This window comes from Mesoplodon bidens, assembly GCF_964165515.1.
Source record: "Mesoplodon bidens genome assembly, contig: HAP1_SCAFFOLD_352, whole genome shotgun sequence".
NCBI lineage: Eukaryota > Metazoa > Chordata > Mammalia > Artiodactyla > Ziphiidae > Mesoplodon > Mesoplodon bidens.
Window position 1 is genome coordinate 6,906 of NW_027672295.1, and position 14,764 is coordinate 21,669.

Below are 14,764 nucleotides of genomic sequence, written 5' to 3' on the forward strand. Positions count from 1 at the left end.
TCTCCCTAATGTGTCTAGGGGCTTCATCCAAGCCTGAAGTTTAAATTCTCAGCACCTGGGACAAGGCATCTGTTTATGCAGGTTTCTCAGTGCACTGAAGTGCTGCTGTGGACTCCTGCCTGGGTCTCTTCATGTCAGCGGATGACCTGGCTGACTTTTCCTTTGGTAACATAGAAGGAACCTGAGATCAGAGACACCATTGGGAGTTTTCTCCTAAAACAACATCTCTTGTTCCTAAACCTTATAGGATTTTCCAACAGAATGACAAAGCATGGAGGCTGCACCATTAAAGGAGGTGCCAGGAAGCCAGTGGGCCTAGTGTCCAGAATAAAGAAAGCTTAAGGGCTTTGCAGCTAGTGCTCACACCCAGAGCAGAATCAAGGGAGTGTCTCAGGAAGGGGCCTAGAAGAAGGCAGAAGAGCCCCCAACACATTTCCATCAAGATTGGGGACATTTACTCCTGATATTCATGAAGATTTCTGGTATGACTGTTGGTGACTGTGTGACTGTTGGTCTCATTTTATGAAATCTTGCTGTCAGAGAACTAAAGTTTTAAGCAGGACAAAGAAACAAACAAACTTTTCAGACAGGGTCAGGAACATGGAGAGAAACTTCCCAGATGACCTTTTTGGGCACATTTTTCAATTCCATGACTCTAATTCTGACCTTAAAAATCTACAAGTTGGGGCTTCCCTGGTGGCGCAGTGGTTGAGAGTCCGCCTGCTGATGCAGGGGACACGGGTTCGTGCCCCGGTCCGGGAAGATCCCACATGCCGTTGAGCAGCTGGGCCCGTAAGCCATGGCCGCTGAGCCTGCGCGTCCAGAGCCTGTGCTCTGCAATGGGAGAGGCCACAGCAGTGAGAGGCCCGCGTACTGGAAAAAAAAAAAATCTACAAGTTGTTCATCAACTCATTTCAGTGTCCGAAGAGTGAGGAATAAATTGGGAAACTGCATCAAAATTTGGATGTATCCAGGCAAGAACCCAGACTGAGAAGACATTGGTGGAAGCTGGAAAAGAGGGCAAGAGGCCAAAATCACAGATTGTGGAACTCCAAATTAACTCATTTCAGGGTCATCTAAGCAAGGACTCTGGCTTGCATGTCAATCCACAGCCCTAATACCCTAACAGAAAGAAAAGTGTGAAGTCTTTACCTTGCGGGGGTAGGGGCAGCTGTTTCCCCAGAAATCACCTGAGGTTGAGAAGGCAACAGTGAGAACCTGGGGCTCCTCTCGACCTCCAGAACCTTCTCTCTGGTCTTCTGGCACCTGGCATGTCCCAGGGACTTAATTCTGATCCAGTCTACTCATCTTTACCTGCTCTTTTTCAGCATGGCCAATATTCCTCTCCCTTTACCTCATCCCTTCAAAGCAGGCTCTGGGCTAAGGGAGTTCAGGATGCCTTTAGGTGATATCCTTTCCCACGGCTGCCATCCCACTGAGCTGTCTGCTGCTCCAAGGCATGCCCAAATGTCAGGAAACTGAGCCCATTTTTCCTACGTTGAAGCAGGTGACTTAAAAGGAATAATATTGTAATGAAATTATAGATACTTTTTCTATCTTAAAAAATTTCAGTATGGTGGTATTATTATTTATATTATAATAAATAAAATAATATTTTCTTTAAATATTTTATAAATTCCTAAGTATATTTTTCCTAAAATAAACAAGTATATATTTAAATACTTTTATATAAATAGCTTAAACATAAACACTTAACCTATTGCTATAACAAAATACTATTTTGATATAAATGTTTCAGGAACAAGTTTTTCCACACATATTCTAAATATACCCTAATCATGCTTCTATTCTCTATCCCAGCCTAACTCCCATTAGAATGTAAGTCCCTCCTCCACAATGATGTGAGTCCTCCCCATCCTGCCAGAATATAAGCTTCATGTGAGCAGGCACTCCTTTTTTGTTCACCGCTCTATACCTAGCTCCAAGAACAATGCTTGATAAACAGTAGTCACTCAATAAATATTGCTGAATAAGTGAAGGTACATCTGCATGCATCTTTACCCAAAGACAGGAACACGAAAGAAAGAAATCAAGTGGAGGCAATAAGAATGCATATGTTACTTGGGTCTTGTTACAGTATTAATAATGGATAACATGTATTAAGCACTCATTAGGTAAATACGTTAGGCGCTATGCTAAACACTTGATATGTAAAAATATGATATAGACACTATTATTAATTTTATTTTTTAAAAATCTGAAGAAAACAATTTTTGAGAAGTTAGTGTTGTTATTATGTACCTATATATAATATCTTTTTTAATTTAGCAAAGTACTAAACCATCTTCAGGAGTTACTCTTCATAATAAAATTAGAGAATAAAACAGTGTTCAAGTTCTTCTTATTCGGATTCTCAAAGTCACAAAGGAAGTAAAAGAGGTGCAATAAGGATTTTGATTCCTTAATTCTAGTATATGGCCAAAGCAGCTCAAAATTCTTCCCAGAAGACAAATACAAACATCTGTGGTACTGTTGCCCATGTCACAAGGTTCTGGTGCAGGAAAGTTAATAAGTGATTACAAAATTCTTTGTAAATACAAAGTGCTATAGAAATGCAAAACATCTACAACAACAATAATTAGTTCTAATCACCATCTCTCTTCTGTGTGCAGCTGTCTCTCAGAATTCACTTTGGGAGTTGAATCACCCCATCTCAACAAATAAAGCAACCTCCCTCTTTCTCAGACCTTACTAAGAAGCCGTCCCTCATTCCTCCCTCCAGCCATGCCCAAGCCACCCTCCACCCCCTACACACATCCTTCTCCCACATGATGAGCGAAGGCTGAATGCTGACATTAATGCTCTCCTGACAGCAGAAAGCAGTGATCAGACAGGTTGAATGATTCAATGGAAATTTAATCGGATCTCATTTTAGCTATGTGTAAGAAGCAACCTGCTGTGAACTAGAATTGTAATGCTGGAAGTTATCTGATTCCTACAGGCCTCTCTTCCTTCTCTGCCCTGGTGAATGACTGCTAAAGGAATTTAAAGCATGTAAAACATGATAAACACTGATTTGTTGCCTTGGCCATTGAACTGGACATGTTGCCTTCTTGCAGGTAAAACTGAAGAGGAGTATGATAGATTCTAAATTTTATTTATAAGGGTGAAGCTTTTAAATGTACTCACTTAAGTTGCTTCTTGAGGCAGTAATGTCCTATTTCCTTTAAATTAGACTTCCAGCTTTGAACCCAGTTTATAAAGCAAAGCAAAATGAAACAAAAACCTAGACAAAGAAACCTCTGTCAGTAGAACACTTTAGCAAAGACTGATGACCTGAAGAATAGGGTTGACAAGATGCGATTGGTCAGTTCACTGCTCTGAAGGAGAGGCATCCTTTATTTGTGGCTGCCTAGGGAAGGCCAGTTACAACGCAGAAAAGCTAAGAAATGGTAGGAGAAAGTGGAGAAACAAACAGGAAAAGAGTGAAAAACTGGACATAAGAAAAATGGAAGGTATAGAAGAAACAGCAACTTTTACAGTTGATTGTGCCACAGTTCAAGAAGAATATAGCGACCACTGTTACACTGTTGGCCCCCACGTGATCTCCCAGTATTTGCCTCTGTGTAGTCCTCTTTCTTAGAACCTGAGTTGGGAGTATGACTTATTTTAATTAACTGGAAGTGGCAGAGTCATGCTCTATCAGTTCTTGTTCCAAGCCTTAAGAAGTTCTGCTTTTGTTCTCTTCAGAGCCATGATCTGCTTTATAAGAATTCTGTTAGCCTGCTGGAGCTATGTGGAGAGGCTGTCAGAAAAGCCACATAAGAGGGAGAGGCCCTGAGAGACAAGCCTGGCCATCCCAGTGTCTCAGTCAAGCCCAGGCCCCTGCTGACCTGCCAGCTGGATGAATCCACGTGAGTAGCCCATCAGTAAGATCAACAGAAGGGTCACCCAGCCAAGCCCAACCCAGATTGCAGAATTGTGAGCAAATAAAATGTTCATTGTTTTAAGCCACTAATTTTTGGGGTGGTTTGTTATACAGCAAAATATAGCTCCTGGCATGTTAAAATGAAGTCAGTGATCAACACCCAGTGACTCTACTCTCTGAGACAGTATTGTGTGGACTGAAGACGCACGTCTGGGACCAAAGCAAGCTTGGTTCAAATCCTTACTTTTTCACTTTTTAGCTCTTATGGCCTTGGGCAAGTTATTTAATCTTTCTGGGGCTCAGTCTTGTTATCTGTGAGTGAGAGAAATATTTCTTCTCTCACAAGATAGTTAAGAAATGAAATGAGTGAAAGTTTGGGGCACAAATTAAGTACCCACCAAATCTTATATTATTTGTTATATTCCATTTCCTTCCTGTCGTTCCCTCACCCCCTGAGGGGATAAAAGTGATCCAAACTACATTAACTTTTTAGGGTAGCCCTGTGACCTGCTAAAGGCAGTTCTGTCATAGGTCAGTTTTGCACTGCATATGTACATTTGGCAAACAATTGTTGTGTTTATATGAAAAAGAGGTAAACTCCTAAAATACAGGTGATGGACTTTTAAAATGATAGCAGGTTTGTGGGGCACTGCTGGAGACAATGCACATGTGTCCATGTCCCAGACGGCCTACACCTGCTCCTCTGCAGTATCACAGCTGTTTATTAGACTAAGCTGGGGTCACCAAAGAATACTGAAGTTACATTCAGCTTATTTTATTGCAGAAGGCATGAAGGCACATGCTGTATTTCCATTTGGTTTTCACAAAAATGCATTACTATCTCAATGGTTTGTGAAGTTCACTTAGGCAAAAATTGCAGATTTCGAGGTAGTACTGCATAAACTTTGGTGTTTGTTGAGTCCTTGTCTTCATACTGGAAAGAAGCAAGTCCTATATTGAGTGACTAAATTATGTGCAGACACCAAGAGAAAACACACACATGCACACACGCGAAAGAAAGGATTAAGGAAAAAAGAAATAAACCTGCTCTGGCCTCAGTTTCCAATTTGTTAAATGAGAAAGCCAGACTAGAAGGTTCTCCAAGGTCACTTCCAGCTCTGAGTTTTAGCAGACATCTCAAATTCTGTGCATTTATTAGCCCTTTGTGAGATGAAAAACACAGGTTGTTCTCCAGCAAAACTTTAATTGCAGAGCTTTAATTAGAAAAAATCAAAATACTCTTTCAGATTATGCTTTTTTAATTTTAGTTTTAATTGTGTTTTTATTGTTTCCATATTATTTTAAAAGAGAGATGAAAGCTGCAGTTTGACAAATTGCTACATCCGTCTGCTTGCCGTACAACTGCCCTAGCAAGTTAACTTAAAACAACTTTCTAAAATGTACTTTTAATGAGAAACTTAGACCCCTGAAATTTGTATAAAACATTTTTTTCCTTCAGACTTCTTATAGGGCTGTAGAGTTTCCATACCTCAGTGCCAAGAGCATGGCAGAGGAATTTCGCTCAGCTTAGTAATTACCTTGTGTTAGTCTAGCTCAAAGTTGTTTTTCTCTTAATGGCTTAAGAGAGCCATTCAAATGCTTTGATTCTAGTAATACAAGTTTTAATGGGCAAGGCAGGTGAATGCCCATGTAATGTTTAGCCTATTAAACTGGCCATATCCAAAGCTTATGCAGAGTAAATTCTTACTAGGGACTCTGAATAAGGGCAGATCAACGTGGACAAAAGCTTGAGAAAATAAGAGAGCTAAAGTAAGTCTGGGAATGTCCTTCCTCTCTCCAACTAAGATCCCGATTATAGTGGACATTTATTTTTGCCTTCTTTCATGGCGAGGGGAAAGAGCTCCCCAAAGTCTCCCTGTGTGCTTCCAGAATGTTGATTCACCCACAGGCTTCACAGTGGACCATGTATATGAGACCACGGTTTCTCAGACTATCTGTGGTGAAGGACCAGTTTGCTTCATCTCCCACACCCCCATCCACTGTGGACTGGTACTTGTATATAATATAGTAAAAATGAATCACTGGAAAAATGACACACAAACTATGACATACAAAAGATAAGCCTGTTTTTATTATTAAATTTAATGACTCTCTCAAATTGCAGTACAAGTTTCTAACCATCCTCAGTTTCTATACTTACCTTTTTTTTTAACATCTTTATTGGAGTATAATTGCTTTACAATGGTGTGTTAGTTTCTGCTGTATAACAAAGTGAATCAGCTATACATATACATATATCCCCATATCTCCTCCCTCTGGCATCTCCCTCCCACCCTCCCTATCCCAACCCTCTAGGTGGCCGCAAAGCACCGAGCCGATCTCCCTGTGCTATGCGGCTGTTTCCCACTAGCTATCTGTTTTACATTTGGTGGTGTATATATGTCCATGCCACTCTCTCACTTCATTCCAGCTTACCCTTCCCCCTCCCCGTGTCCTCAAGTCCATTCTCTGTGTCTTTATTCCTGTCCTGCCCCTAGGTTCTTCAGAACCATTTTTGTTTGTTTAGATTTCATATCTATGTGTTAGCATATGGTATTTGTTTTTCTGACTTACTTCACTCCGTATGACAGACTCTAGGTCCACCCACCTCACTACAAAGAACTCAATTTCGTTTATTTTTATGGCTGATTGTCTAAACTTATCTTGTTGTAGATGGTAACAAACATGTGGAAACAGGCATTGGTCCACGGACCACACTTTGAGTAGCACTGACCTAGACTAGGCCAGTAGTATTCTCTGGTTCCCAGTAATTATTTCATGGGTGTTCTTATGACCTGAGCTGGTCCCAGTCACTTGAATGTTGGAACTTTGGTTGAGAAACTGGGACAACAATTCTGTTTTTCCTGGCTGGATGCCACCTTGGGACTATAAGAGAAGTGGCTTGAGAATGAGTCAACACCAAGAAAGCAGAACCAAGAGGTAGCAAGTCAGAAACTGAATCTGCTCCTGTGTTATAGAGAAATAGAAGCCAATAAATTAAAAATTTTGCTCAAGCTAGAATTCATTAGGTTTTCTATCATCTGCAAGAGAAAGAGTCCTATGTGATATAATTTGCATGTTTCCCCCTAACTCTCAGTCACCTTGCCAGTCATCTTTCCAAAACAGAGATCTGGGAAGGCCATTCTTCTGGTTATGAAAACCTTAGCTTCCCACTCCCTTGGTCCAGAGTTCAGGCTTCTTAAACTGTCATTCAAAGTCATTCACAGTTGAGTCCCCTTCTTTCTCAGCCTCATTTTTTTGGCTACTCTCATCCTCAGACACATGCCCAATGCTTTAGTGTGACCACACATGCACTTTTATATATGTTATAGGTTTGCTCATGTTCACTTTGGCTGGATTGCACTTTCTCTTCGCACACCCTCCTCTGATTTTCTAAGAATAGGAACTTGAGAACATAAGGTGTTCATTACTTTTAAATGTTAAGCATTATGCATCACCATCATTCCTGCTGACTCAAGGGCTAATTTTGAGAGTGTTGGCAGGAGGGCAAATTGATGCACCCAGACATTTGACAAAAACTGCATTTAGACTCCAAAGCTTTCATTTCATAGGGAGTCTGATATGGTTATATTACCAAAATCTCAGAAAACAACAAACTTAGACAAAGTGTGACTTTAAGTTATTGCAAAAACGAATAAGCAAGAAATGAAAACATATGTGTGCACCAAAATGTGTACACAGATGTTCATAGCAGCTTTATTCATAATAGCTGAAAGTGGAAACAAACCAAATGTTCATCAGCTGATCAGTGTATAAACAAAATGTGGTATATCCATAAAATGAAATATTACTTGCCATGAAAAGAAGTGAAGTGCTGATACATGGAACAACATGGACTAACCTTGAAAACATTATGCTAAGTGAAAGAAGCCAGATAGAAAAGGCCACATATTGTATAATTCCATTTATATGAATGTCTGGAATTGACAAATCTATAGAGAAAGTCGATTCGTGGTAACCTAGGGCTGGGGAGAGTGATGAGATTGAAGGGTGAAGGCTAGGGGGAACAGAGTTTCTTTTCTAGAGTGATGAAAATGTTCCCAAATTGATTGTAGTGATGGATGCACAACATTGTGAATATACTAAAAGTCATTGAACTGTACACTTTTAATGGGTGAATTATATGGTATGTGAATTATGCCTCAACAACGTGCTTTGTTAAGAAAAAGAGTTTATAGGAGCTTTATTCATAGGTGCCAAAACTGGGAAGCAAGAAGATGTCTAAGGTGAATGGATAAATCAACTGTGGTACATCCAGACAACTGAATAGTATTTATTCAGCACTGAAAAAATGAGCTATTAAGCCATGAAAATACATGCAGGAACCTTAAATGCATATCACTAAGTGAAAGAAGCCAATCTGAAAAGGCGACCTACACACTGTATCATTTCAACTATATGACATTCTGGAAAAGGCAAAACACTGGAGACAGTAAAAAGATTGGTGGTTGCCAGGGGTTAGGGTGGAGCGTGCAGTGAAGAGGCAGAGCACAGAGGATTTCCAGGGCAGCGAAACTACTCTGTGTGATACTACAATGGTGGAGACATGTCACTATACACTTGTCTGACTCACGTAAACTATGGGCTCTGGGTGATAATGATGTGTCCATGTAGGTATGATTGTAACAAATGTCCCACTCTGGTGCTGCATTTTTTTTTAATTTCCTTCCTCCCTCCCTCCCTCCTTCCCTCCCTCCCTCCCTTCTTTCCTTTCCTTTCCTTTCCTTTCCTTTCCTTCCTTTCTGCTGTGTTGGGTCTTCTTTGCTGCCCGCAGGCTTTCTCTAGTTGCAGTGAGCGGGGGCTACCCTTGGTTGCGGTGCATGGGCTTCTCATTGCAGTGGCTTCTCTTGTTGCAGAGCACGGGCTCTAGGTGTGTGGGCTCCAGTAGTTATGGCTTGCGGGCTCAGTAGTTGTGGCTCACAGGCTCTAGAGCACTGCCTCAGTAGTTGTGGTGCACAGGCTTAGCTGCTCCGTGGCATGTAGGGTCTTCCTGGACCAGGGATCGAACCCATGTCCCCTGCATTGGCAGGCGTAACCACTGCACCACCAGGGAAGCCCTGGTGCTGGATGTTGATAGTGGGAGAGGTTATATGTGTGTGTGGAGGGGTGTTGGGGGGGGGTCAGATGGCATATGGGAGCTCTGTGTTTTCTGCTCAGTTTTGTTGTGAACCTTAAACTGCTCTAAAAATTAAAGTCTAAAGAAAGAAGCAAAGGAGGGTGAGGAGGAAGGGGGTGAGGAACAGGAAGATGGCCAGGGCAGGGACGGAGAGGAGGAGGAGGTGACCTCACAAGGCCCGTCTCAGTTGGCACCACGTCTGAAATTTTCCCTGCCTCTCTCTCGTTTCCCTCCTGGCGGAAGAATTAATTGCTCTTTCATCTGTGTTTTCATTGTGTTCTTATTCCTACTTCTTTTATAGTTCATATCACTTTATTATACTTGTTTGCAGGCCTTACTTACTGAACTATGACCTGCCTGAGGGCAGAGGCAATGCCTTATTTTCTTGATATTTCTATTAGAAATACTACATGGTAGAGTTCAATGGAAGTGTGGTGTGTGTATGAACGAAGAACATCTTAAAGCGGCAGTGTTAAGTTCAGTTTTAAATAGAATCTGTTGTTCTTCAGGCTTTTTGGTAACCTAAAAAAAGCTCCCTCTACGTGGCTCATCCCTGGGACCGTGGCCAGTGTGTGAGCGAGAGCACTGAGGACATGTGACAATCCTAGACGAACGACTTATCCCTACTGAGTCTCCTCCAATAGGCAGTGTACTATTCTAGTAGAGCTTTTCGAAAATACTCTTTCTTGGGGATAATCTAACCATGTGCAGCCTGAAATCTGGGACCAGACTTCTGTGTAGTGACGAAGGTCAACTGGGAAGATGTCATTGGGTGGAGAGAAGAAGATCTCACTCTACTGAAAGCCACCACTGCCACCTCAGGATGGCTGCCTGAAATGCTCTGGTGAGAGCTTTATTACAAGGCTTTGGGGTTAGATATATGTAAAATGTGTGACATGTGTTCCTGGGAGGGATGACATTTTAAGCTTTTATTATTCATTTATACCTTACTGAGAATCATATGTAATAGAGTTCTTGAAAGTAGGTTTTAAGAGGGCAATAGAGAAAACTTATCAAGATACTGGTGCTGAGAATGAAAAGGAAAAGGTACCTAAGAGGTGATAGGATGCCAAAAATACCTTTTCTTTACTTCCCAAATTTGGCCTCATTTAATGGATAAAGTGAATATTCTCAATCACATAACCACTTTAATTTTAGTACCAGGGCATACTTTTAAAGAAGTCACTTATTTATATTGTTTAAAATAGTAACATTGAGAATGTGAGGAATTTAGTAGGCAGGGCTCTACTACTTACTTACTTGCTGAACGATCTAAGGAAGTTTCTTCCCGTCTCTGAGCTTCATTTTTATTTACTGATAAAATGGGCACAATAATACCTGTACTGTTTACATCACAGGATGTTTGTGAAAATCCACTGAGATTGCTGAAAGCAAAATGTTCTATAAATTAGACAAATAAATTTATAATTTATCATTGATGTTAGTCTAGGAAGGATAAGTGCTGTGAACTTCTCCTACTAAATACCAATGGAGTTTATTTGTGGTTGGTACAAAAAAAAAAGAAAGAAAAAAAAAGTGCTGTACATTTAGTCCTTTGTTTCTTTCAATTTTGAAGGAGCTCTACCAGGTTCTGAAAAGGAATCTTATTAACATTTTGGGAAAAGCCTTTTAATTGAAACTTCTTGTAAGTTTTACACGCAAGGCACACACATGTATGTAAGGATATCTAGCCAACATGTGCCCTTTTAAAAGAGAAAAGCTCTTCTATAACCATCTTCTCCAAGGATCGTTAATTTGTATCAGAAAATTGGAGAGGCATGCAGGGATACCTTCCTAAGGAGCATAAAATGTCTGAGCAGTTATCACCCATAGCATCTGTCCCTTCTCTGATCTATTCCAGAGATCAGTTGCCAATTCACAAATGCCATGGGGGACCTCTCCTGTGCGGTTATGTAACTCTTGACCTGTGTAGGGCTTGCCCCTAAAACTGCACCATGAGGTCCTTAAGGACAGAGCCTGCGACTTACAGGTACTGGTGTCTCCTAGTTTCCAGCAGGAAATATTTATTAAATGAAAACTTGGCTGAGGCTGCATATCAAGGTCAGGAGGAAGTGGTGCCTCTTGGCAGATTTTATCCTCAGGGTAGGTTACCTGTTCCTGCATAATTGAAAGAAGACTCTGTGGGTTTGAAGGCTGTCTAACCCTTTCACAGGAGATCAAGTAACTGTGCTAGGCCATGGGTGTCAAATAAAGGGCATCACAGTTTAAGAAAGACATGAGAAATTAGGAGACAGTTTAGAGAACAGCTATCATGAAGATAAAGAGTTTAGAAAGGAAGATGTAGGAAGAGGGGAGGGAAATACTGGGATTATTTAAACCTGACAAGAGGAGCCTGAAGAAAAGCATGGCAGGTAGTTGATTTTCAAACATTTATGGGGATGATTATATAGAGCAGAGCTTCTCAACCTTTGTGGCAAGGCACACTTAAGAAAAGATGATATTTACAGGGCCCACAAGGATAATCAGGTAAGGCTGCTCAAGACTCGATTCTTCTCTAAGGCTCTGACATTCCTGGGTCCTACCGTGCCACCAGAGGACTTAGCACAGCCTTTGGGTAGTGTTATGGACAGAATATTTGTGTCCTACCAAACTCATATGTTGAAACCCTAAGGCCAACAATATGATATCATAGTATTAGGAGATGGGGCCTTTGGGAGGTGATTAGGTCACAACAGTGGAGCCTTCATGAATGGAATTAATGCTCTTATAGAAGAGACCTCACAGAGCTCTCTCACCCACTTTTTCTGCAGGGTTGCTGGGAGAAGACAGCTGTTGACGAACCAGGAAGTAGGTCTCACCAGACACAGAATCTGCTGTTGCCTTCATTTCGGACTTCCCAGCCTCCAGGACTATGAGAAATACGTGTTTGTTGTTTAAGCACCCAGTCTATGGTGTTTTGTTACGGCAGCCCAAACTGACTAGGACAGGGATTTGTGCACATGTTAGAAAATTGATGTCCCCTAGTCAGGGACTGTCTGTGTTTTAGGTAGAGTAGGAAGAAGTAGGGTCAAAACAAAAGATGGAAGATTGGAATAAAATGAGAAAACACTTTATTCTTAGATTTGAAAATACCAGATTGGTTTGTCAAAGGGTGCGTGTGTGTGTGTGTGTGTGTGTGTGTGTGTGTAGCATGCCCTAAAAGTCTTTATGCAGTTTAAGCTTCACTAACTTCAGAAAAATAAGTGCTACAGACTTATCCTCAAGATCTCGTGAAAGTTTAATTATTTACATTTATTTTATAGTAACTTTAGTTTTGTGAATGTTGAACAATGAATTCTTCATTTTAATTATTTGAGTCAGCCCCTCTGACTGAAGATGGTAACGGCTGACTGCAACAAAAAGCAAAATTCCCTATTCAACATTCACAAAACTGGATAAAAGAACTTTTAAGTTCTTTAGAACTGGGTTTGCGTAGTGAAAAGATTCTATAGGAAAGATGGATTTAAGGACATATATGATCCTGAGTATAAATGTGTGGGTACAAGCAAAAATTCCAGACAGTATTTCAGACACTTAAGGCAGTGGAATTGGTGAGACCCAAGTCAAGTTTCTACCAAACAGTAGAGGGGACCCAGGTAGTATCTGGGTTACCGAAGGGACAAGCAGAAAATTTCATTACTGTAAATATATGAAACCATGAAAGGATGGAGTTGGAAAATAGGATGGCAGGGTAGGGCAGAGGGACCTGGAAGGCCCAGCAGGGGCGGAAGGGGTTGCTGGACTGGTGGGTGGGGGAGGGGCCGTGGACACACCCTCTCCATGTTGTCCCCTCCCCCACACTCAGAAACCCTTTGTGACTCTCCAGTGCTCTGTGATGCAGGCCTGGGACTGCTCAATAAATTCAGTAACTTCAAGCAGCCTTGTGATTCAGAAAACGGAATTCAGAAAATGGAACGCTCTCTCATTTTTGAACAGCTTACTGACCCATGTCCGAGCTGTGACTCAACATCCTTGGATACTGACCAAAACCTCGTCGTCCTGTGCGGGTTGGGGTTGCTTCTTCTGTTCCTGTGGTACCTGGTGCGCTTGCCATTTTCATCTATCTTTAGTAAAACCAAAGACATCCGAAAGGTAAGCAGCCCTGGGTGAGCCCCCAACGGAGATTCTTTATTGTTGTTTCCATTTCTATTCCCACATTTTGTGTGTGTGTGTGTGCATTGTTTTTATTAGTTTCTGCTTTATAACAAAGTGAATCAGTCATACATATACATCTGTTCCCACATCCCTTCCCTCAAGCATCTCCCTCCCTCCCACCCTCTCCATCCCACCCCTCCAGGCGGTCACAAAGCACCGACCTGGTCTCCCTGTGCTCTGTGGCTGCTTCCAGTGGAAGCCCATGTCCCATCTGAGTGTTTGGAGGACTCCAGGATAAAATCCCAAACAGTAATTCTGTGGCCCTGGGTTGGGTTATTTAGAGAGTTTGGGATCTCTGCAGGAGAACAGAGTTCCCCATTGCTTGATCATGCCTCACATTCTCATGTCAGGCATCACTCGACAAAGCCTTCCTTTGTGCTGGGCTGATCAGAGCAGCAATGCTGAGCCTCTGACCATAGGCTGGAGCCTGAGCTCCAGGATACAGGGTCCTATCTGAGGGACATGGACGTAACTGTTGGCCTCAGATGCTAGGCCCTCCTTGGGCAGATGACTTCTGACTGAGAATATCAAGTGTGGACCTCATAGTCGAAAGTCCTTCTTTGAGTTTGTCAAAGAAGAAAAAAATTGAAAGCATTTTAAACCTTTAAAATTGATAAAAAGAAGGAACATAAAGTTCTGTTAATTAAAAGAGAGTCATATTATTCACGGATAATGAATATCTGAGTTTCCTAGAGAAGAGTGAGAGAAATGAGCCCCAGCCCTTCATTCTTTTCTTTTGTTCTCAGCATCAGGGCAGAGCCAAGAGGAGAAGGAAAGGTGGAACACCAAAAGGTAAGGTTCTGCCTATCCCACCTGAACTCTTCAAGGGTGACCCTTCCTGCCTTTTCCAGGAGATCCAAGGTCCCTGATCTCTGAGGATGTCAACTGCTAGGTACAGTTTCTCTCAGAGACCAGAGTTCTCAGAGGAGAGGCTTGTGGGAAGGCAGTCAGAGCCTGAGACACTTCTCAGATTCCCTGCTCTGCTCATCGCTGGGCATGAAGCAGTGATGGACCTGGGCAATGGGTGTTTCCCAACAGGTGGCCAGGTGAGATGTCAAGAGTCAGAACTTCTGTGTCCTGACTTTGTAAAAGTCCTTTGACTTCCTGGATGATCAGATCCCTCTCTAAGGCAACACTGATCTCTGGGCTTCACATGGTGGTTTTGAGCATCACATGAGATAAAATGCATGTGAAAGTACTTTACAAGAAGCAACATACACATGTTAATATCATTGACCATTTGACCTCATCTACTAATTCTTGGGTCTTTCAGAGTCTAATATCCCAAGGGTTTCCCATAAGGGGACTCCTTTATTATCCCTCTGCTTCTACCTTCATTACATATAACCCACTCTCCTGGTTTCTCAGGTTGGAGATGTCACCAGACAGAAACAGAGGAGAAAACGCAGCTGATTTCTATTCTGAAAAGGTGACTCTTTCCCCTTCTTTCCTGATCCCCCCTTAGCATGTTCTATGCAATTCCAGGGATTCAGTGCAACCTGCTGTAGTCATGGCAGGGGGTAGCATAGGAATGAGTATGTGATGAAGGCCTTGAGGTGAGGGCTACTGAGCATGTTGTGAAC

The 14,764-nt window shown here is 41.8% G+C and overlaps 1 long non-coding RNA gene across 1 annotated transcript; it reads left to right on the top strand.

The window, feature by feature from the left end:
* Nucleotides 1-1,755: 1,755 nt before the first annotated feature.
* On the top strand, nt 1,756-13,148 carry LOC308610391. Its single transcript, XR_014014539.1, has 3 exons — nt 1,756-3,080; nt 3,712-3,875; nt 11,798-13,148. It is a non-coding gene; the product is annotated as an uncharacterized lncRNA (long non-coding RNA).
* Nucleotides 13,149-14,764: the final 1,616 nt, after the last annotated feature.